At 43.8% G+C, this 20,065-nt stretch overlaps 2 pseudogenes; both read right to left on the reverse strand.

The window, feature by feature from the left end:
• Positions 1–11,382, reverse strand: part of LOC119316196 — a 45,238-nt pseudogene extending 33,856 nt beyond the window's left edge.
• Positions 11,383–12,613: 1,231 nt separating this feature from the next.
• LOC119318697 lies at positions 12,614–17,002 on the reverse strand (annotated as a pseudogene).
• Between the last annotated feature and the right edge of the window lie 3,063 nt (positions 17,003–20,065).

Raw genomic sequence — 20,065 nt, forward strand, 5'->3', positions numbered from 1 at the left:
CAGATTGGCGGGAAAATAAGGTGGGAAGGGATTGGCGGGGAGGGGTTGGCGAGAAACGGGTGGCGGAAACATATGACGGGAAGGGGTTGGCGGGAAACGGGTGGCGGGAAGGGGTGGGCGGGAAACGGGTGGCGACAAAATACAATTCAGCATGAGCCATGCAACTTCGGCCTAGGGTTGACCAAAAAGTGACTTTTCGGCCTAGACTTGACCACAAAGTCTATTTCGGTCTAAATGTGGCCGAAAAGTACTACTTCGACCTAAGTGTGGCCGAAAAGTACTACTTCAGCCTAGCTATGGCCGAAAAGTACTATTTCGGCCTAGTTGTGGCCGAAAAGTACTACTTCGGCCAAAGATTGGCTGACGGGCTATTAGTTTTGGTTTTTTTTTCATTATACGCTGTAGTTTCCGAAATTGCTACAAAAAATAACATAGTTTTGAAAAAAAATCAGAAAATTACTGATATTGATGATAACTTGTTGTACATTTGCTGCTTCCATTTTAGAATATTCTTGATGGCTAACTTGACTATGAATAGTTCTCATGATATGTATCATGTCTGGATTTCGTGACACGGATAGGAAGGCCGAACAGTCAAATTTTCCTTTGAGGTCTTGGTACACTTGGTATGCAAGAGTTGTCTTGCCTGTTCCTCCGGATCCAACAATGAAGACTATCTTCAATGGCTCTTCTGCAGAAGTGCGTCCATCCTCTTGAGTCAACAGTTTGATTATCTCAGTCTTAGGTTCGTCAATTCCCACCAATTTTGAGGCATGCTCAAAGATAGCAGGAGCTCGAGGGTCAACAGTTGCATTCTTGGAGTTGGAGATAGCCACACCAGTCCTGTATCTTCCATTCCTGTCACCCACCTCAATGATTTGTTTCTTCAGATCTTGGATATCTCTGCCACTCCGACGGCGGAAGTTCAACATCCCCAATTTCCACAATGAGTTTTTTATTTTCTCAATGAAGCCATCTGGCTTTTCATCTTTGTCATCAACACTTTGCATGAAGTCGTCGATGGCATTCTCCATGTCATAAGAAAGCTCCCGGACTTCATTCATCCATACTTTATCCTGCGCATCAGGATCCTCCACCTCGGACATCTTGAGGAGAAAAGTCTCCATGGCGGCGAGCTCATGAGTGAGAGACTTGATCTCCTTGCGCACACCCTTGAACCGCTTGTACTCATCGCCGAGCAGAGTTCCCAGCTTCCCCAGGACAAGTTCCAGGACCCCTGTCGCCACACTCACAAGAGCTGCCTCCATGACCCTGTGCAAGGTCTTTCAATTCTGCGTGGAGTTCAGTCTACATCCAGGAAATAGATGGATTAATCGATGTAATCCACTAAGCCCAAGCACTAATGCACTGAGAAACGACGGCGGATCATACTGACAGGAGTTTTTCTTCAACGTGCTTGCTATGTCAATTCTGCTTGGAGGCCGTCGAATAAACTGAGAGTAAACAACTAGCTAGATTTCCTACTTCACTCGAACAATCCAAGACACTGGAAAGAGAAATAATCTAAGTTAGCCAAGGCATTGTTACATTGAACGAGTTGCAATTGGTCGTACCCTGAAAGCTCAGAGCACACTAGTGGCAGCTCAGAGTTAGCTCACTCTGCTCTGAGTATGGATCGAGCGCGCTGACCCTGAAGAGTGGAATTTATTACCAAGTATTTATGTTCCAAATTTAAAGTTTAAAAAATTCATTTGTCAGAAAAAATAATATACAAAAGAGTGAAAAAATTATATAAAGAAACAGGAAAACGAAAAAAAAGGGGGGAATCAACTACTGTGCGTCTGGGCTCTACGTGCACAGTGCATGGCCCAGCCCACCAGGAGGTGCTGGTTCTCCTCGCCTCCGTGTCAGCTCGGCCGTGCCCGCGCACGCGATGCGCCGCGGGATGGACGACACGGCCACGCTCCCTGTAGCAGCGGAAGGCTACTTGACCGCCCCCGACGCCCTGAAAAACCCTAGTTCTCTTCTCCCATTCGTCCCCTTCGGTTTAGCCGTCGCCGTCGGCCACGAGGAGGCGCGACGTCGTCGACTACCTCACCGGATCGACCCCTTCTTCCCCGGCGCCGCCCGCCCCTGTCAGCGTCTTCCCGAGCCGTCCCCGAGATCACAGTGAGCAACCGCACCGAACCCCTCCCTCATGCCTTCCTTGCGCTCGATCGGATTCGAGCTGCTCGCCGCCGCACATTGATGCTGCTGTCGCCAAAGCTCACGGCCTGAGCTCCTGACCCTCCCAGGGAGCCCACTGGGCCAGCCACTCGTCTGGTTGTGCACAAAAACGCCGGATCCGTAGGTAGAACCCGAGCTCCGACCGGCGCCCCAGCTCCGGCCACAATGAAGGATATAGTCCTTTATCCGTATATATATGGCTATAGTGCTCAGTTTATAGATGCTTTGTGTGGTTGGTAATTTATCGAGTTCATGCATAATTGCATAGTTCACTCTCTTAATTTCCAAAGCAGGAAAACGTAGAAAATAGCCCCTTTGTTGTAATGACTGCCAAATGAAAAATCCCACTTTTATGTTGCTGACACCCAAGCAGCCAATCTGCTGCTACTGAAGGACCGCGAAACTTTGGTACAAATGTATTGTCTCCTCAAGAGATCGAAAGCAGTGAGTGCCCATCAGCGTCATCTTCATCCCGGAAACAGTGAGTGCCTCCTTTCCAACATCACCCACTGCAAAAAAAAGAAAAAAGAAGGGGAAATCACGATCTGAATGGCATACAAATGTGTACAAAGGGAGATCCATCGCACTTTGCATGGTCAAAACCAGCAGCACTGCTTGCATCTCAGCAACAATAAAGATAAAAACAAGCAGAAACGACATGTCAACTGAAACTTAAGACACATCCACTGCAGTCTGTGATGGATTGACCCACCTATCGACCTCCGACACAAGGATGAACCTTCCAGATTGCAGCCCCCACGAAATTCTGCCCTGAGCTGAAGATACATACAGCCTAATGATGAATACATGAGGCAACAGAACAGAGATTGAAAAATAGACCTTGTGAATCAAGGTACCTATGTGGTCTCGTTGCATCCTCGACGGTACATGTCAGCCAAAGGATATGGCCTTGTGTCTGCTCTAATCATGTCAGCCTTTGCGGAATTACAAATTTACAAGCTCGCATGGAGTCAATTCCTGGTTCTTGGCTTTTTTTTTATGCCCAGCGCCATTTGCATCATCTTCTTCTTCATGCAGCCTAGTCATGAAACAGAGTGTGTCCGTTCCAACATCATGCAGGACTCAGAAAAAATCATCTGCTGTCCTCAAGCATCTGGAGAGTAGCTAGCTAGCAATAATCCTCTGCTACTGCAAAATTAATTGGATATTGGTAACATCAAATTTTGGCAGCAGCAATACTACTATATAACAATCTTACATTTAAGGGAAAAGAATAGAAGCATAAATAACATCATGGAAGTCGTCTAGAAAACAAGAAGAGCTCATGAATTGTTTAAGTTCAGGACACTACAACAGGGACACTAAGCTTTCTTGATGTCTAGTTTGTGGAAGAACTCGCTGAAGCAAATAACTAACCAAGAACAAGATGGCTTCATCATATTTAAACAACTGCCGGCACCTCAAGTATATGTACTAATCTCCAACAGAGAATGAAGCGTGCGACATCCACTTAGGGACGCCGGGAGAAACACCAAGTAGAAGAAACATAGATTTGTACACATTTTCTGAATGACAACATGGATGCTGTAAAAAGCTCAAGAGGTGTCTCGTCCGCCAGTACAGTGCTTGTAGTTGTACTGAATCTGACGGTAAACTGTTGTACAAATGCCCAGTCTCCTCGAGGGATAGACTGAACTGAAGACGGTTTACCCATTCAGAAAGAGCACACATTTTCTGAATGAGAACTCTGAACTGGGATTGTTGACAGCAGGAATCAATCTGGCATCAAGATGGTTTCCAATTCCAACAACATAGATCAGCCACAACAATCAAGTGCCCAATAATCATACAGTACTGATCTGGTTACCACTGCAATTGATTACCAGATGAACTGTAAAACCAAGATTTAATTGACAGTAATACATACTAGTTGACAGGCTTATATGAAGCTGTAAACAACCGTAAGCAAACATATATAACAACGTCCAAATTGTTGAGAGAACTATTGAGAAGAAGCAGAGCGTAACAGGGGCACAAAAGCTTGCTTCATAACAGAGCACGACGACTACATACAGGTTGATAAAAGAGCAAAGGAGAAATGTATTACCGGTACAGCTACAGAATGACGACTTGCCAAAGAGCATGACAACTAGAGAATGACGACTACGAATGGTCGCCCGATACTATTAAACCATCAACACGTACGGATGACTGATTATTACAGAAAATGCAGTACAGTAGCAGTCATAACCAATTCTACAATTTTGTATCATTATCCAAGTACATTATTATCCGACGGAGAGAATACAGTGAAGTGGTGGATCATAAAAGAGAGATGAATCGAGCCAAACACTATTAAACTTCAGAACCGGCTGGCCGGACGACGAGCAGAAGCAACTCCCCTGTTGTTGTATCCTAGTGCCCATTGATGTCTCTCAAAGAGTAGACTAGGGTGGTTGGGATGTGTGCTGGCTGCTCTCTCCATGACAGTCTTCACGGCTTCAACAATGCCATCATCACCTCGAACACTAATACATTTGACACTAGTGAGGCAAGGGAGGTTCTCAATTCCAAAGCCGAGAGAGTTAGCTTCAACTATGCAAAACTGATTAAGCTCGAGTTTTTCTAGCTTTGGCATGGACCCGATCCCAAAACATCAGATCAACTGGTCTAAAACATGCATCATAAATAAAAATCTTCAAGAATCGGAACCCAACTTCACCACTGATTATGAGCTTTTCGTTTGACTCTGTTTGTTCCACCAGATCCAGAATCAGCAGACTGGGTAAAGCCCCAAGGATGCAGAGATCGTCCTGCTTGAACGCCCAAAGAACAAGGTGTAGTCGTTGGAGGTTTCTGAGGGAGCCCACCCATGTCGGAACATGTGGGAAGGCCGAAAACCAGATAGAAAGGTCCTCAAGGGTAGGCAGGCACAAAGATTCCTCATGTAAGAGGATGCTCTCTTCATAAAAAATAGTCAAGGAGCGGAGATTCTGGGTGCCTATCTTACACAGGGAGGAGACAATAGCCGCAGATTCAGATTCCCCAAACACATCAGTACCCTCCTTGTCAGACAACAGCCGCAGGTTAAGCCGCAGATTCCTCAAATTCATTAGTTGACCAAGGCCGCACAGGAAGTCTAATGGTTGAATGGAGACCCTCACATCTTCCAACGTCTCCAGCGCTTGCATCTTCGCAATCCTGTCAGGAAATTCTACATCATCACGAACAAGTAGATGCATCAATTTTCTGAGATTAACAACTGATGCGGGTAATTCCCTTACATGAGTGTGTCTTAGGTTCAGAATCTCTAAGCACCCTAAACGCCCGATTTGTTCTGGGAGTTTGCTTATTCTTTGACTTTGGGTGTTCAGGTACCTCAGCTGGAATAACCTCATTATATTTACAAGATGATGATTGTGCAAACCAAAGCAATCCATCAAGTCGAGAACACGCAAATGTCTGAACTCTTCCAAAGAAGGGATTTCCAACAGACCTCTAACCATAGTAAGTGACCGGACATGGGAAAACACGAGATCTGCTACCAATACTGCTGAATTTGCTTCCTCAACATCCTGTAGACAGAGTCGACGAACAACTTTGCTTTGGTTCCTAATTGTCAGAGTGGGAACCCCAAGTATAGTAACAAAGTTCTCTTCTATAGACTTGGATATGATGAAATCAAGAATTGTGTCATGAACTCGACAACTCTTCACTTCGCCAAAGATATCTGTCAACCAAGGTTGGATCAAACCCCTATTGAGTAGTTCATTAAAACACCTTTCTCCTAACTCATATGCGGTGTGTCTGCCTTCTCTATGAATGAATCCTTCAGCAATCCATCTTCTTATCAGGTCCTCCTTCTCAATAGTAGAATCTTCTAGATACATGCTCAGGTATAAGAGGCAAGTTTTTAAATAAGGAGGCAGATCAAAATAACTAAGTGACAATATCTTCATCATTCCTTCGACGCTAGGATTCCTTTCAAGTGCATGGCCAATTGAATCTTTCACTTGATTCCATAGAACTTTTGTTTTTTCTGTGTTAGCCAACAAACCAGATATAGCAATGATCGCCAAAGGTAACCCATCGCATTTTTTCAATATCTGTTTAGAAATTTCTTGAAGGTATGAAGGGCAATCTTCATCCGACTTAAATAATCTTGTGTGAAATAACTGTCTTGAGTGCACCATATCAAGAGCCCTTATATTGTAAATATGACTACTGAATGATGAACAACATAAATGAGCGACGCTGTTCATACGAGTGGTGGTGATTATTCTACTGGTAGAACTTGTAGCGGGGAATGCACGCTTAATAATATCCCATGTATCCACGTCCCATATATCGTCAACAACAACAAAGTACCTGTACATGGACAAATTAGCATAGCTCCAAAGTAAAGTGTGCTACGTAGACAGACAAAGAGTAAACGAAACACATTAACATTGACAAAATGAAAAGGATAAGCACACAAGTGCTAAAAGGGCATATGTTACATACTTAATTCCTTCTGCATGTCCATGTTAGTTTGGAGAATTACACAGAGCAAGGGGGATAAGCAATTGTTTAAACAAGAGGCATGCCCGCAGAAAAGATCAAGACTGGACAATTATGTTGAAAGACAAGAGATGGATAAAAAGATGTATAATTATACGTTGGCGTCGATCAGGTGGTCATGAGGAACAAAGCAAAGGATCTGGGTGTGGACCCAAAGATCCAGTGATCTAAAATGAAAACAGAGTAAACTACATATAATATATATAAAATGTGTGTTTTCCCTCATAGACTACTGATTTGGGCATTCTTCCCATTAAAAAAATTAGGCTCACTTAACCTAGTAAACTACAGTTTTTTCGATTTTGGATGGCTACATTGCCAATGATGTATGACCGTGTAGGGCAACAATAGTGGCTGATGCCTAGTGGATCTCAACGGAGCTGATCTCGATAGAGCAGTGTGGCGTTCGGTTGGCGGGAAGAGAGAGGATATGAAGAAGAGTGTATCAATGCACGATACATCTGGTCTGAAGAAACAAAGGACCCGGAGAAGGAAGAGGTGGAGGTAGAAAAAACTAATGTGTGTGACAACTTCCATGTGAAAATCAGGGTAACATGGATGCCACACTTGCAAAATCAGTGATGAGGTAAAGTGCAGATCAGGATGTTAAGGGAGCTCAATGAGAATTAGAAAGAAAAGTGAGCCAAGTTAGTACTCTGAGCAAATGTAGTGTTATGGGGCTCTACTCCTGACACAAACTTATGCCATATAATTACACAATAAAAGGGAGTAGCAATGTGCCTATGTATTGAAGGAGATTTGTGAACATAGAATTAAATGGAACTTTTTAACAAATTCTACTAGTACAATCTTCCTATGACATCTAAGCAACTATTTTATACATTCAAAGATGACAAGTAGAAATGAAAAAATATTAAAGAAAAAATGTACCTTTTGTCTGCTAGAAAATCTATGATCTCGCTGATGAGTTGTTGTATATTCCCAGCTTCAGTGGTAGCATAGTCTTTCTTAGCCACTTCACTTAGAATGGTTCTCAAGATATTGGCCATGTCTGGATTTCGTGAAACTGAGACGAAAGCCCAACATTCATATTGTCCTTTGAGCTCTTTATACACTTGGTTTGCAAGAGTTGTTTTGCCCATACCTCCAGATCCGACAATGGAGACTATCTTCAGTTGTTGTTGTTGTTGCTCTGAAGCACGAACATCCTCTTTTGTTAACAATTTGATCAGCTCAGCCTTGGGTTCATCGATTCCAACAAGCTTGGAGGCATGCTCAAATATAGCAAGAGCTCTTGGGTCAACGGCCGCATTTCTGATGTTTGAGACGTTCTGGCGACTCTTGTACCTTGCATTCCTCTCACCCACCTCTTTGAGTTTTTGCTTTCTTTACTTTCTTGTTGCAACTAAAAGAAAGGAAATAAATTAAAAAGAAAGGAAATAAATCAAGAAGATCATATACTAACCCTATGGTAAGTGATGGCACCACATAAGGAAAAGTATAAGTAGAAAATTTTATCAGAGATTGCATTAGTCAGTGATGCAACTCATGAAAGAATTAATAAGGAAAGAGAAGATTCACATATAAATATACTATCCTATATGCTAAAATTGTTGACGTTGGACAAGGAAGACAACTTAATGATTTATGTTTGTTCATATTCACATAGAAGTCATATTGTCATGGATCCTTTAACATGTGGTGCTTGCCCCCTATCTTTGCTAGCCAAAAATTCCGCACTAAGTAGAGATACTACTTGTGCACCCAAAAACCCTTAAACCCAAATCTTCTTTTCAAGTGTTCATCATACCTACCTAGGGATTGAGCAAGATCTCTCAAGTAAGTTGTCATCGGTGCAAAAAGGCAATAAAAATTGCTTCTAAATGTGTGAGATCATTAGTGTAAGAGAAAATTGAGTGTTGCACAAACTTGTGCTGGTGAAGAATAAAAGCGTCGGACTGCATAATAAAGGTCGCTATCACAAGGGGCAATGCAATGTGACGTTCTTTTGCACTAAGGGGTTGAGGATACAAACAAATAAGCGTATGGCAACCTTTCCTTCCCTCTGCGAAGGGCCTATCTTTTACTTTTATGTATTTACTTTTATGCAAAGAGTCAAAGTTTTCTCTCTATTCCTTTTTATTTTCTCCTTTGACAAGCATCATGTGGTGAGGAAAGATCTAGGCACATATGTCCAGTTGAATATGGGTAGAATGAGTTATTATTGTTGACATCACCCTTGAGGTGAATACGTTGGGAGGCGAAACTATAAGCCCCTATCTTCTTATGTGCCCGGTTGAAACGTTTTGCTCATGTGTATGAGGTGAGTGTTAGCAATCATAGAAGACTATATGATGGTTAAGTATGTGGACTTGGCTAAAGGCTCCGATACGTGACCCTTCCTGAAAAGATGATGACTTGTAATTTTAAAGTTGATCGAGAACATAGTTTGTTTGTTTCTAATAGAGTTTTTGTTTTATACTTCGATTGTGTGATGAACTATTACTTATTCATGAGAAGTATATGATAAAAGTTCTCTGACAAAAGCCTTATGTTTAATTTTGTTGTTGTTGTAATAATGAACATGATGCTTCTATGTCTGTATTTTGTTTTTATCGACACCTCTCTCTCTAAGCATGTGGACATGTTTTTCGATTTTGGTTTTCGCTTGAGGACAAGCAAGGTCTAAGCTTGGGAGAGTTGATACGTCCATTTTGCATCATGTTTTCCTACTATTATTTATGATGTTTTTATCCATAATAATGCTTTTTGGAGTAATTTTAATGCCTTTTCTCTCATAATATGCAAGGTATACACAATGAGGGAGAATTCCGACAGCTGAAAATCTGGACCTGGAAAAGTTACATCAGGCCACCTATTCTACACAACTCCAAACAAGCTGAAACTTCACGGAGATTTTTATCAAATATATGATGAATATTGAGGCAAATAACTACCAGAGGGGCCCACCAGGTGGGCACAATCTACCTGGGTGCGTCAGGGAGCCCAGGCGCGCCCTGGTGGGTTGTGCTCACCCAGGCCCACCTCCGGTGTCCATCTTCTGGTATATAGGTCATTTTGATCTAGAAAAAAATAAGCAGAAGACTTTCAGGACGGAGCATCGCCGTCTCGAGGCGGAACTTGGCAGAAGCACTTTTGCCCTCCGGCGGAGCGATTCCGCAGGGGGAACTTCCCTCCCGAGGAGCGGGGGGGATCATCGTCATCATCATCACCAACAACTCTCCCATCTTGGGGAGGGCTATCTCCATCAACATCTTCAACAACACCATCTCATTTAAAACCCTAGTTCATCTCTTGTGTTCAATCTTGTTACCGGAACTATAGATTGGTGCTTGTTGGTGACTAGTAGTATTGATTACATCTTGTAGTTGATTACTATATGGTTTATTTGATGGAAGATTATATTTCAGATCCAATATGCTATTTACTACTCCTCTGATCTTGAGTATGATTATCATTTGTGAGTAGTTACTTTTGTTCTTGAGGTCACGATAGAAATCATGTTGCAAGTAATCATGTGAGCTTGATATGTGTTCGATATTTTGATAGTATGTATGTTGTGATTCCCTTAGTGGTGTCATGTGAACGTCGACTAAATGACACTTCACCATATTTGGGCCTAAGGGAATGCATTGTGGAGTAGCAATTAGATGATGGGTTGTGAGAGTGACAAAAGCTTAAACCTCAGTTTATGCGCTATTCCATAAGGGACCGATTGGATCCAAAATTTAATGCTATGATTAGAATTTATTCTTAATACTTTTCTCGTAGTTGCAGATGCTTGCGGGAGGGTTAATCATAAGAAGGAGGTTTGTTCAAGTAAGAACAGCACCTAAGCACCGGTCCACCCACATATCAAAGTAGCGAACATAAATCAAACCAACATGGTGAAAGTGACTAGATGAAATTCCCATGTACCCCCAAGAATGCTTTCTTATCACAAGAGACCATTTTGGCCTGTCCTTTGCCTCAAAAGGATTGGGTTACCTTGCTACACTTTTGTTACTATTATTGTTACTTGCTCGTTACAAATTATCTTGCTATCAAACTACTTTGTTACTTATAGTTTCAGCACTTGCAGACATTACCTTGCTGAAAACCACTTGTCATTTCCTTCTGCTCCTCGTTGGGTTCGACACCCTTACTTATCGAAAAGAGCTACAATTGATCCCATATACTTGTGGGTCATCAGTAGCCCTAGTGTCGGCGCCACCCATCCCTCCCACCAACCTTCCCACCGGGCATCCGATGTGCCACCCCGCCGCGGCGGTCGAAGCGGCTCCATGCAAGGCTTCCAACGTCAGCTCGTCCTCCGGCAAGAAGACCCGAAGACCGCCGCCCACCACCAAGACTGCTCGCCGAGAAGCTCATCCATGTCGCTCACCAATTTCCCGTCACCGGAGCTGGCAAGAAATCGGTCAGCACATCCGCCAAGACCATCGGTGTTGCGCCGCCACCCCTACTAGACATCTGCCGAGGAAAGGGCGGCCGCCCGCAACCCAGGTCGCCCCCGACCCGCACCCCTGGTCAGGACGGACCTAAGGCCACCGCCGCCGCCATCCCTCCAGCGTGCACCACCAGATCTGGCCAGAGAGGCCCGATCCGCACCTGCCGCACCACAAGCGCCTGCCCCGCCGCCGCCACGACGCCATGAGGCGCCACCAAAGCCACCTGGTCGCTGCGCCGCCACATAAGTCAGCGCCTCCCGACAAGTGGCTAACCCACGCTAGCGGAGCCTAGAACGCAGAGGGGAAGGAAGGCCCCGCCGCCACACCTTGCCGGCCGGACTTCGCCCGGCGGCGCCGCTGGGCGGCGGTGGGGAGGCGCACAAAGAGAGGGGATATCGATAGGGGAGGTAGCGGCTAGGGTTCCCCCCGGGCACTCGCGGGAGCGTCAAGGGAGGGACGAGGGGTTCTACCTGTCAGACTCTTAGAGCATGGTTAATAGTATAGCCAACTGTTGGCTATAAGAAAGTGACATGTCATCTATAGTCAACCTTATAACCTTATAGCCAATATGTATAACAATTAGCTATAAGAGCATCTCCAATAGATGGTCCAAAATTTGGCGGTCCAAAACCGGATGTAAAATTTGGACCGCCAAAAAGTCTGTTTTGGAGCTCCAAAAAAAGCTCAACTCCAGCAGATGGTCCAAATTGATGGTGCAAAAGAGCAAATCCAATAGATGGTCCAAAATGAAGATGTAAAATCGCCTTGATCGTCTTCTTCAACCTCGGGACGTCGGCCGCCTTCGTCAAATCCGTCGCCATCAAGCTCTCCCCGACCTCCCCGAGCGCGCCATCCTCCCCGTGATGAGCTCCTCTCCCAATCCCCCTATTTTTTCCCCTTCGATCGGTGTCGTTTGCCACCGCTCCCGTGCTTGTCCATGGTCGCCATGGCTGGAGCCCGAGCTCCCTTGTACGTGCTCCTTTGCCGGCCAGTAGCGATAGAGGCGGGCAGCAGCCGACGCGAACACCACAAGCAGCGGCACAGGCACGCTGCACGGGCCAGCAGCGACGGCAGCTCGGCTGGACAGGGTCAGTGCGGGGCGGCGGCGGGGCCGGGAGGCGGTGGCAACGGGGCGGGCCAGCGAGCAGCGGCGGCCTAAGGACCCGGCGGAGGCCTACATGGGCAGCCGGACCGCCGGAGGCGCCGAATCCCACCGCGGCTGCCTCCCAATTCGGCGGCGCCCGGGCGGCTGCGAGTCGGCTTTCGGCGAGGAAGGCGACGGGGGCGATGGCGGCAGAGGGCGGTGCGGCGATTTGGGGCGGTGGCGGCGACGACAGCGGGGATTTGGGCGGTGGCGGCGGCGGATTCCGGCTGACTGGTGTTCGGGCGGGCGGACAGGCGCGGCTGTGAAATGAAATGAAGTGGCGGTTGGGCGTTGGCGGGCGATCGCCGAATTTGGACCAGATGCATCTCGTGATGTAAATTTGCACCGCGAGGTGTTGTATTTTACATCACGAGGAGGCCGCGGTCTAATTTTTTTTTACATATGGACCGTCTGTTGGAGCAGCATTTTTTGCCCCAGACGGTCCAAAAGTTAGGTATTTTTTACATTTGGACCGTCTATTGGAGATGCTGTAAGTATGTGCTACTTGTTAATACATGGCATACCTTCCACTCTCACATAATGCCTAGGAGCACGTGGACCGTCTACTTGCAGCTGGCTCTTGCATGAGAGCCCGCTTACATTCTTTCTCCTATCCTCTCTCCTTCAACTAAGTATAAAAATATTACTTTACTCCTTACAGCCTGGTAACGGTACCTCATTGTACTTGCTCTTATAATATCTTCCCATCCTTCACAATTAACCCTACAAGGAACGTTGGGAAGTCATACAAAAAGAACATATGAGACAACGAAATTAATTAGGAGAAATTTCACGAATACAATATTAGGAATTAGAATACAGTAGTACCTCCACAATTGACAGTCAGTGATGGTGTAGGTTGCATCCAGTTTTTGAAAGAGTAGAGTAGGGCGATTGGGATATCTGCCAGCAGCTCTCTCGACAGCGGCCTTTGCAGCTGCCATGCAAACATTGCAGCCACGTGCTGCATATTTGACTGTGATGAGGCATGGAAGGTTTCCAATTCCGAAATCAAAAGCACCACCACTGGCAGTGCGAGCGGCAACAATCATGTCGAACCGATTGCATAACCAAATTCTGAGTTCAAGTTTTTGTAGCTTAGGCATGGATCCCGCTTCAAACATCATCCAGTTAAATATTCCAAAAGAGAACTTCCTCAAGCATCGGAAGCCAGCTTCAGCGCTTACTGTGAGTTTTCTATTTCTCATTACATCTCCTGTTATCAGTTCCAGAATGAGCAGGGCGGGTAAGCTTCCAAGGATGCACAGGTCTTCCTGCTCGAACTCTTTTACTTGAAGGTGCAGCTGCTGCAGGTTTACGAGGGAGCTCACCCATACCGGAACCCGTGGTAGAGGTGAGGACTTGGTCATGAAGAGTTCCTGGATGCTATGCGGAACAGGGCACCCAGGTCCCTGTTGTAACTTGTAAGAAGCTTCCACCATGAACAGTTAGAGAAATAAAGTCCTCTAGATTGCGAAGAGAATAGGCAATAGCTTCATTGCACTCGTCCTTTCCCATTCCATCTACAGTGACAGGATCTCCTTCAAAATCGAGGACCAGTTTCCTCATATTCTGTAGCTGTCTAATTTCTTGCAGGAAGTTAAACTGCTGCCTGAAGACACCCACCTCTTCCAACATCTCCATCGCTTGCATCTTTGCAATTCCATTAGGAAACTTAACTCTAGTATCAACAAGTAGATCCACCAATTTCTTAAGATTAACAATAGTTGCTGGTAATTCATGTACTTTGGTGCCTCTTATGTCCAGCATCTCTAAGCAATGTAGACGGCCGATTTCTTCCGGGAGCTCACTTACTTCCGCCAGCTCAGGTTCAGGTGCCTCAACTGAAACAAGCTCCCTATATTTGCAAGATGGTTGTTTTCCACTTGGCGGCAAAGCTCAAAGTCCAAAACACGCAAATATCTGAACTCATCAAGAGAAGGAATTTCCACGGTACACCCAAATGCATTTACTGAGCGGACATGAGACAACACCAGACCTTTCTTTGATATAGATTTTTCTTTCTCATCAACTTGGAGAGAGAGACGACGAACTTTTCGTTGCGCCCCACTAGTTATATAAGGGACACCAACAAAAGTAACGAAGTTCTCTTCAATGGCCTTGGATATGATGAAATCAAGAATTATGTCGTGAACTCGACAATTCTCCACCTTACCATATTCGTCTGTCCATGTAACTTGGATCAAACACCTATTGATGAGCTCATTGAAACACCTCTCCCCTAACTGGTATGATGTATATATGTCATCTTTATGAATGATTCCTTCAGCAATCCATCTCCATATAAGAGCTTTCTTCTCAATTATAGAATCTTCAGGAAAAATACTCACATACAAGAGACAAGTTTTAAGACGAGGAGGCAGATCAAAGTAACTAAGTGACAATATCTTTATCATTCCTTCGACGCTAGGATTCCTTTCAAGTGCGCGACCAATTGAATCTTTCACTTGATTCCACCGATGCTCTGTTCTTTCCGTGGTAGCCAACATACCAGATATCGAAATGATTGCCAAAGGTAAACCAACACATTTTTCCAAAATTTCCCCAGAAACCTTTTTAAGGTGTGAAGGGCAATCTTCATTGGAATCGAACAGTCTTCTGTTGAATAGTTGCCTCGAATGCACCATATCAAGATGCCTTATATTATAAATATGACCATTACAGGATGATCGGCATGAATCTGCGACATCATTAATACGAGTAGTGATGATTATTATACTACCAGAACTAGTCGTGGGGAATGCACACTTAATAACATTCCATGTTTTCACATCCCATATATCATCAACGACAACAAAGTACCTGCCAATATAATGAGCATACAATGTTAACCTTTTTCTCATTGACAACGTACAAAAATATATACAAAAGAAGCTGACATATGTAAAACAGCAGTTTAAAGAAGGTGGCATATGTTAAACAGCAGTTTAAAGAAGGTGATATATGTTAAACAGCAGTTTAAATGGTGTTGCAGACATACCTCATACATGTATGTCCAAGGTAATCTTGCATATTATGGAGAACACATATATAAGCAGCAGCTTAAACAGAAAGAATGACCTCAAAAAGTAGGGAGGTACAAGTCCAGTTATGCTGAGAAGCAATCATGCCTATGAAATTTTTGGGTGGGTGTGGGCAAGAAACCAAGAATACAGGTGTGGTTCCAAACATCTAGTGATTCAAAATGAAGACATAGAAAGCCATGCATGGATCAAATTTCCAATTTGAAAAATAATTTGGGCACCAGCAAACTCACTAGAAAATTGGAAATCTTAGTTGTTTCGGTTTGCAACTTGCCAAATGACCATAACTCACATTTGAATTTGATTAAAATCCAACCGAACTTTGAGAAAGTTTGAATTTGGCTCAAATTCAGTGTCACCAAAAATAGTTTGTCCGAAAAGCAAATACTTTGGTACTTACTAAGAAAAGATAGCTAGGTAAACATCTGAGGGATGGTAGTGGAACTACAGTTTAGTCTTCACGCAAAGTTAATCAATGTAGCTATTTATGGGAGATCATAATATGCCAGAACAGTAAAAACATGGTGTCTTAGTATAGTTTGTTGATTTGTATTAACAAGATCTTTATTGTAGTTTACTTATCATTTTGGACATCAACATGATCATATTTGACCATCACATTTTCTAACATCTTAGAAATTACTCCCATCCTCTATTAAATTATAGAGATGCTGCTAGGCTCTGTAGGGAGGGAGTATATATCAAATTGTAGAGATGCTGATCCTATTTTATAAAAGAAAATTGGTATGATTTTAGTGTCATGCCTATACAACTTTCTTATGTATTCAAGGATGACAAGTAAATGTTAATAGAAACAATACCTTGTGTCTCCTAGGAAATTGGTGATCTTGCTGATCAATTGTTCTATACTCCATGCTTCTGTGTTAGCATTACTTTGACCGCTAACTTTGCTAAGAATAGCCCTTAGGATATTCATAATGTCTGGATTTCGCGACACGGATATGAAAGCATGTCTCTTGAATTGTCCTTTGAGTTCTTGATACACTTGGTTTGCAAGAGTTGTCTTGCCTATACCTCCAGATCCAACGATGGAGATTATCTTTAGTTGTTGTTGCGTTGACGCACAAACATCCTCTTGTGCCAATAGCTTGATTATCTCAGCCTTGGGTCCATCAATCCCAACGAGATTTGAGGCATGCTCAAAGATAGCAAGAGCTCTAGGGTCAACGGTTTCATTTTTTGTGCTAGTGAAGGTCTGACGACCCTTGTACCTTGCATTCCTCTCACCCACCTCTTTGATTTGTTTCTTCAGATCTTGGATCTCCTTGCCGATCCGGCAGCGAGCCTTCATCTTCCCCAACTTCCCTAGTGAGTTTTTGATCTTCTCAATGAAGCCATCTGGCTTTTCGTCTCTGTCGCTGATGCTTTGCATGAAGTCGTCGATGGCGTCCTCCATGTCATAGGACAGTTCCCGCACCTCATTAATCCAAACTTTATCCTGCACATCGGGATCCTCCTCCTCCGACATCTTGAGTAGAAAAGCCTCCATGGCAGCAAGTTCATTAGTGAGGGATTTGATCTCTTTGCGAACTGTTTTGAAACGCTTGTACTCATTGCCGAGCAGAACGGTCAGCTTCCCTATGACAGGTTTGAGGACCCCTGTCGCCACGCTGACGAGAGCGGCCTCCATTGTGTGTGGAGGATAGGTTCTTGAATGCACAACCTGATAGAAAAAAAAGGATGGATTAGTAGACTGAACATCTAGCTACAGATCACTCCCATGGAACCTGAATTCTTAGTTGTGTCCGAGACACATGGAGATGGGTTAATACCTGATTATCGTGCAACTCAGAGGCAGCTCGCTCTGTTCGCAGTGTTGGCCAAGCGCACTGACGGTGAACAGTGAATTATTTCCTCTTCACCGCGTCGTGGATCTGAACCCTGAAAGAGAATGGATTCACGGAGGTGAGCCCGACCATTGCTGGACCACACGAGCTACCGGCGCAGTCCAATGCGCGGCGCCGACGGTGGCATAGCATACGAGGAGATCGAAGCAGAGAGCGAGGGAGACAGGGCCGTACCTCGCGGGATGTGGATTATTTCGTGGAGGTGAGCCCAACCACAAAGCTGCACCGAACGAGCTACGGGTCGACCACGTGCCGGCGGCGTCATACTAGAGAGAGTCAGAGATGGAAGCAGGGCAAGGGGTGGTCGTACACGTACACGTACCTAGCTGGCGTAGTACAGGATGGAGCTGCCGCGCTGCAGTGGCGGATTGAGGTGACCCTGGCGGCTGGCCGGCGAGGTGAGGCTCGGACGCCGGCGACGCGTACACGACGAGAGACGAAGACGACGGAGGAGTGGCAGCAGAGCAGAGGGAGTGAGAAGAGAAGGGGATGGATCTTCTGCTCACTCACCGCAACGCGTAAACAACAACCGACCACCACCAGAAAGGGTCGTCGCCAAGTCGTCCCTCTCTCTGTTCCGTGGGCCCAAAACCACGTGGCCCAACAGAGTGTGTCGGCTCTTTCCTGACGCAAACAAAAAAAAAATAGATTTTTAAAAACTTTATGGGCACCATCATTTTTGCATCTAATTCAGAGTACCGCCAATTATTGAGAAGAAAACAAGAAATTGCTACCCCTAATTAACTTCATGTGAAGAAAGAAGTATCTAGTTTTCTGCACAAAGATGGGGATCAATTCATCAGTATTGTTGCTTGCACAGTATAATTCAACAATGGAATCAAGGGTACTCGTTGCTTCTGTCGTCGCCAACGGCGCTGATCAGTTGTGCAGATGCCCTCATCGAACTTGCGGCTATGCGAAGCTAATGTGCGTGTGTGTGTGTTGCGTCACCGCTGAAACAATTGATAGAGCAATGCCCTCGTGGCCTCCTCAGCTTCCAAAACTACCCGGGTTTCTTTTTTTAGATAAACCAACTCGTAGTGTGGGATGACAAGTTTTTTTTTTTGAGTTGATTTGATTTGAATTGAGTTGAGGATGACAAGCTAATAAATGAGCTTTATTAACACTTTAACATGCAAAGTTTCTGGGCTTCAAGCCTAAGCGCACAGTTGGGGGGGGGTGTTAATTAGCCCTAAATCTACTGGCCATAGCCCCCTAATTATGTGCCGGCCCATACTAGCTTATTCCCCATGGTTCTACGGAAGGTTCTAGAACCTTCCCTAAACCAGTTTATTTATTTATTTTTTATTTTTCTTTTAGCGGGATTTTTCCTTTTCCATCTTTTTTTTATTTCTTCTTTTATTTTCATTCATTTCTTTTCCTTCTTTCTTTTTATTTTTTCTTTCAAATTTCATGCACTTTTTTTGAAATGTGTGAAACTTATTTCAAACCTGCAAACATTTTTTGCAATTCATGATCCACGTTTTAATTCAGACAAAAATCCAAGTTTGTGAAATATTTTTTAACACGGACATTTTTTTCAATTAACAAACAACTTCTGTATTTTGCGCACATTTTTTTGAATTAACAAACAACTTCTGAATTTGTGCACATTTTTTAAAATACGTGAACATTTTTTGCAAACTCTCAAACATTGTTTTAAAAGTCATGAACATTTTTTAAACTCACGAACATTTTTTGGAATTCATCTTTTTTTTAAATCTTCAACATTTTTTGAATTCATGAACATTTTGTGAATACTTGAAAATTTGTTCCACGAGTGTTTGTTGGAGCTACAAACATATTTTGAATTGGCGAACATTTTATGATTTTCCGAAAAGTTTTTTAAAAAAGAGGAACATCTTTAGAATTCGTGATCTTTTTTCAATTTCACAAACATTTTTTGAATACATGAACCTTTTTTCAAAATACACAATTTGTTTTGAAAATTGGAACTTTTTTAAAAATCCTTAATTGTTTTGAGGAATATAACTGAATAAAAACCAGACAGAGTCTTCTAGAAGCTTCCTAAAACAGGGAAAACCAACCATAAACCTTCTAAAATCAGAAACCAGCAAACCGTTCTTGGTCGAAGTAAACGACCTTTTATCACTCTCACAATATCATCAAACCTGGGCCCAGAAAACCAAAGAGGCATTGGCATTAGCGAGTCTAAATAAATGTAGGTAGGATTACCTATAAGTACCTCAGAAACATATTTTCTGAAGTGGTATTGTACAAGGGCGCAGGGAGTAGTAGTAATAATATGCGAAAACCCCTATAGGATTGAAAGTCCGTCCTGCTTGCACGCACTGGTTAAGTGTGTGCAAGCAGGACGGACTCATCCCCTTTATAAACAAGTAAAACCGTGCTCTGTATTCAATTGCTGCCCTGCAACAATACAAGTTCATCTTTATGTATTGTACTCTCTGAACCTCAAATCAATACAAGTTTAGTTTCTATCCTTCACTCAGTTTAACAGGAGAATTCCTTGATGTCAGAAGAACTCGTTCAGTTTTTTGCCAAAGAACTTGTTCAGAAAAATAATACAAGGTGGAGAATGAAATGGTATAAGAAAAAAAAATCAAGATTTAAGATAGATTTGAAGTAGCAGGTTACAGGGGCGTACATGCAGGCACATACGATTCATCGCTCGTATACAAAACAAGTCAGAACAGCAGGCCAGTCTGGAACTTGGAGAGTGGAGACACATTCATCATAGAGAACGATGAACCGGTCTCTTAGATGAGCGAAACATGTCAGTTAGATGCATGATCGGTGAAGCAAACACACAGGCACGTATGTCTGTGTCATCAATATCACTATATTTAGCGAATCAACATGTGGTTGAGATGGTTAGATGGACAGTGG

The sequence above is a fragment of the Triticum dicoccoides genome, chromosome 6A (assembly GCF_002162155.2).
Source record: "Triticum dicoccoides isolate Atlit2015 ecotype Zavitan chromosome 6A, WEW_v2.0, whole genome shotgun sequence".
Classification (NCBI taxonomy): Eukaryota; Viridiplantae; Streptophyta; class Magnoliopsida; order Poales; family Poaceae; genus Triticum; species Triticum dicoccoides.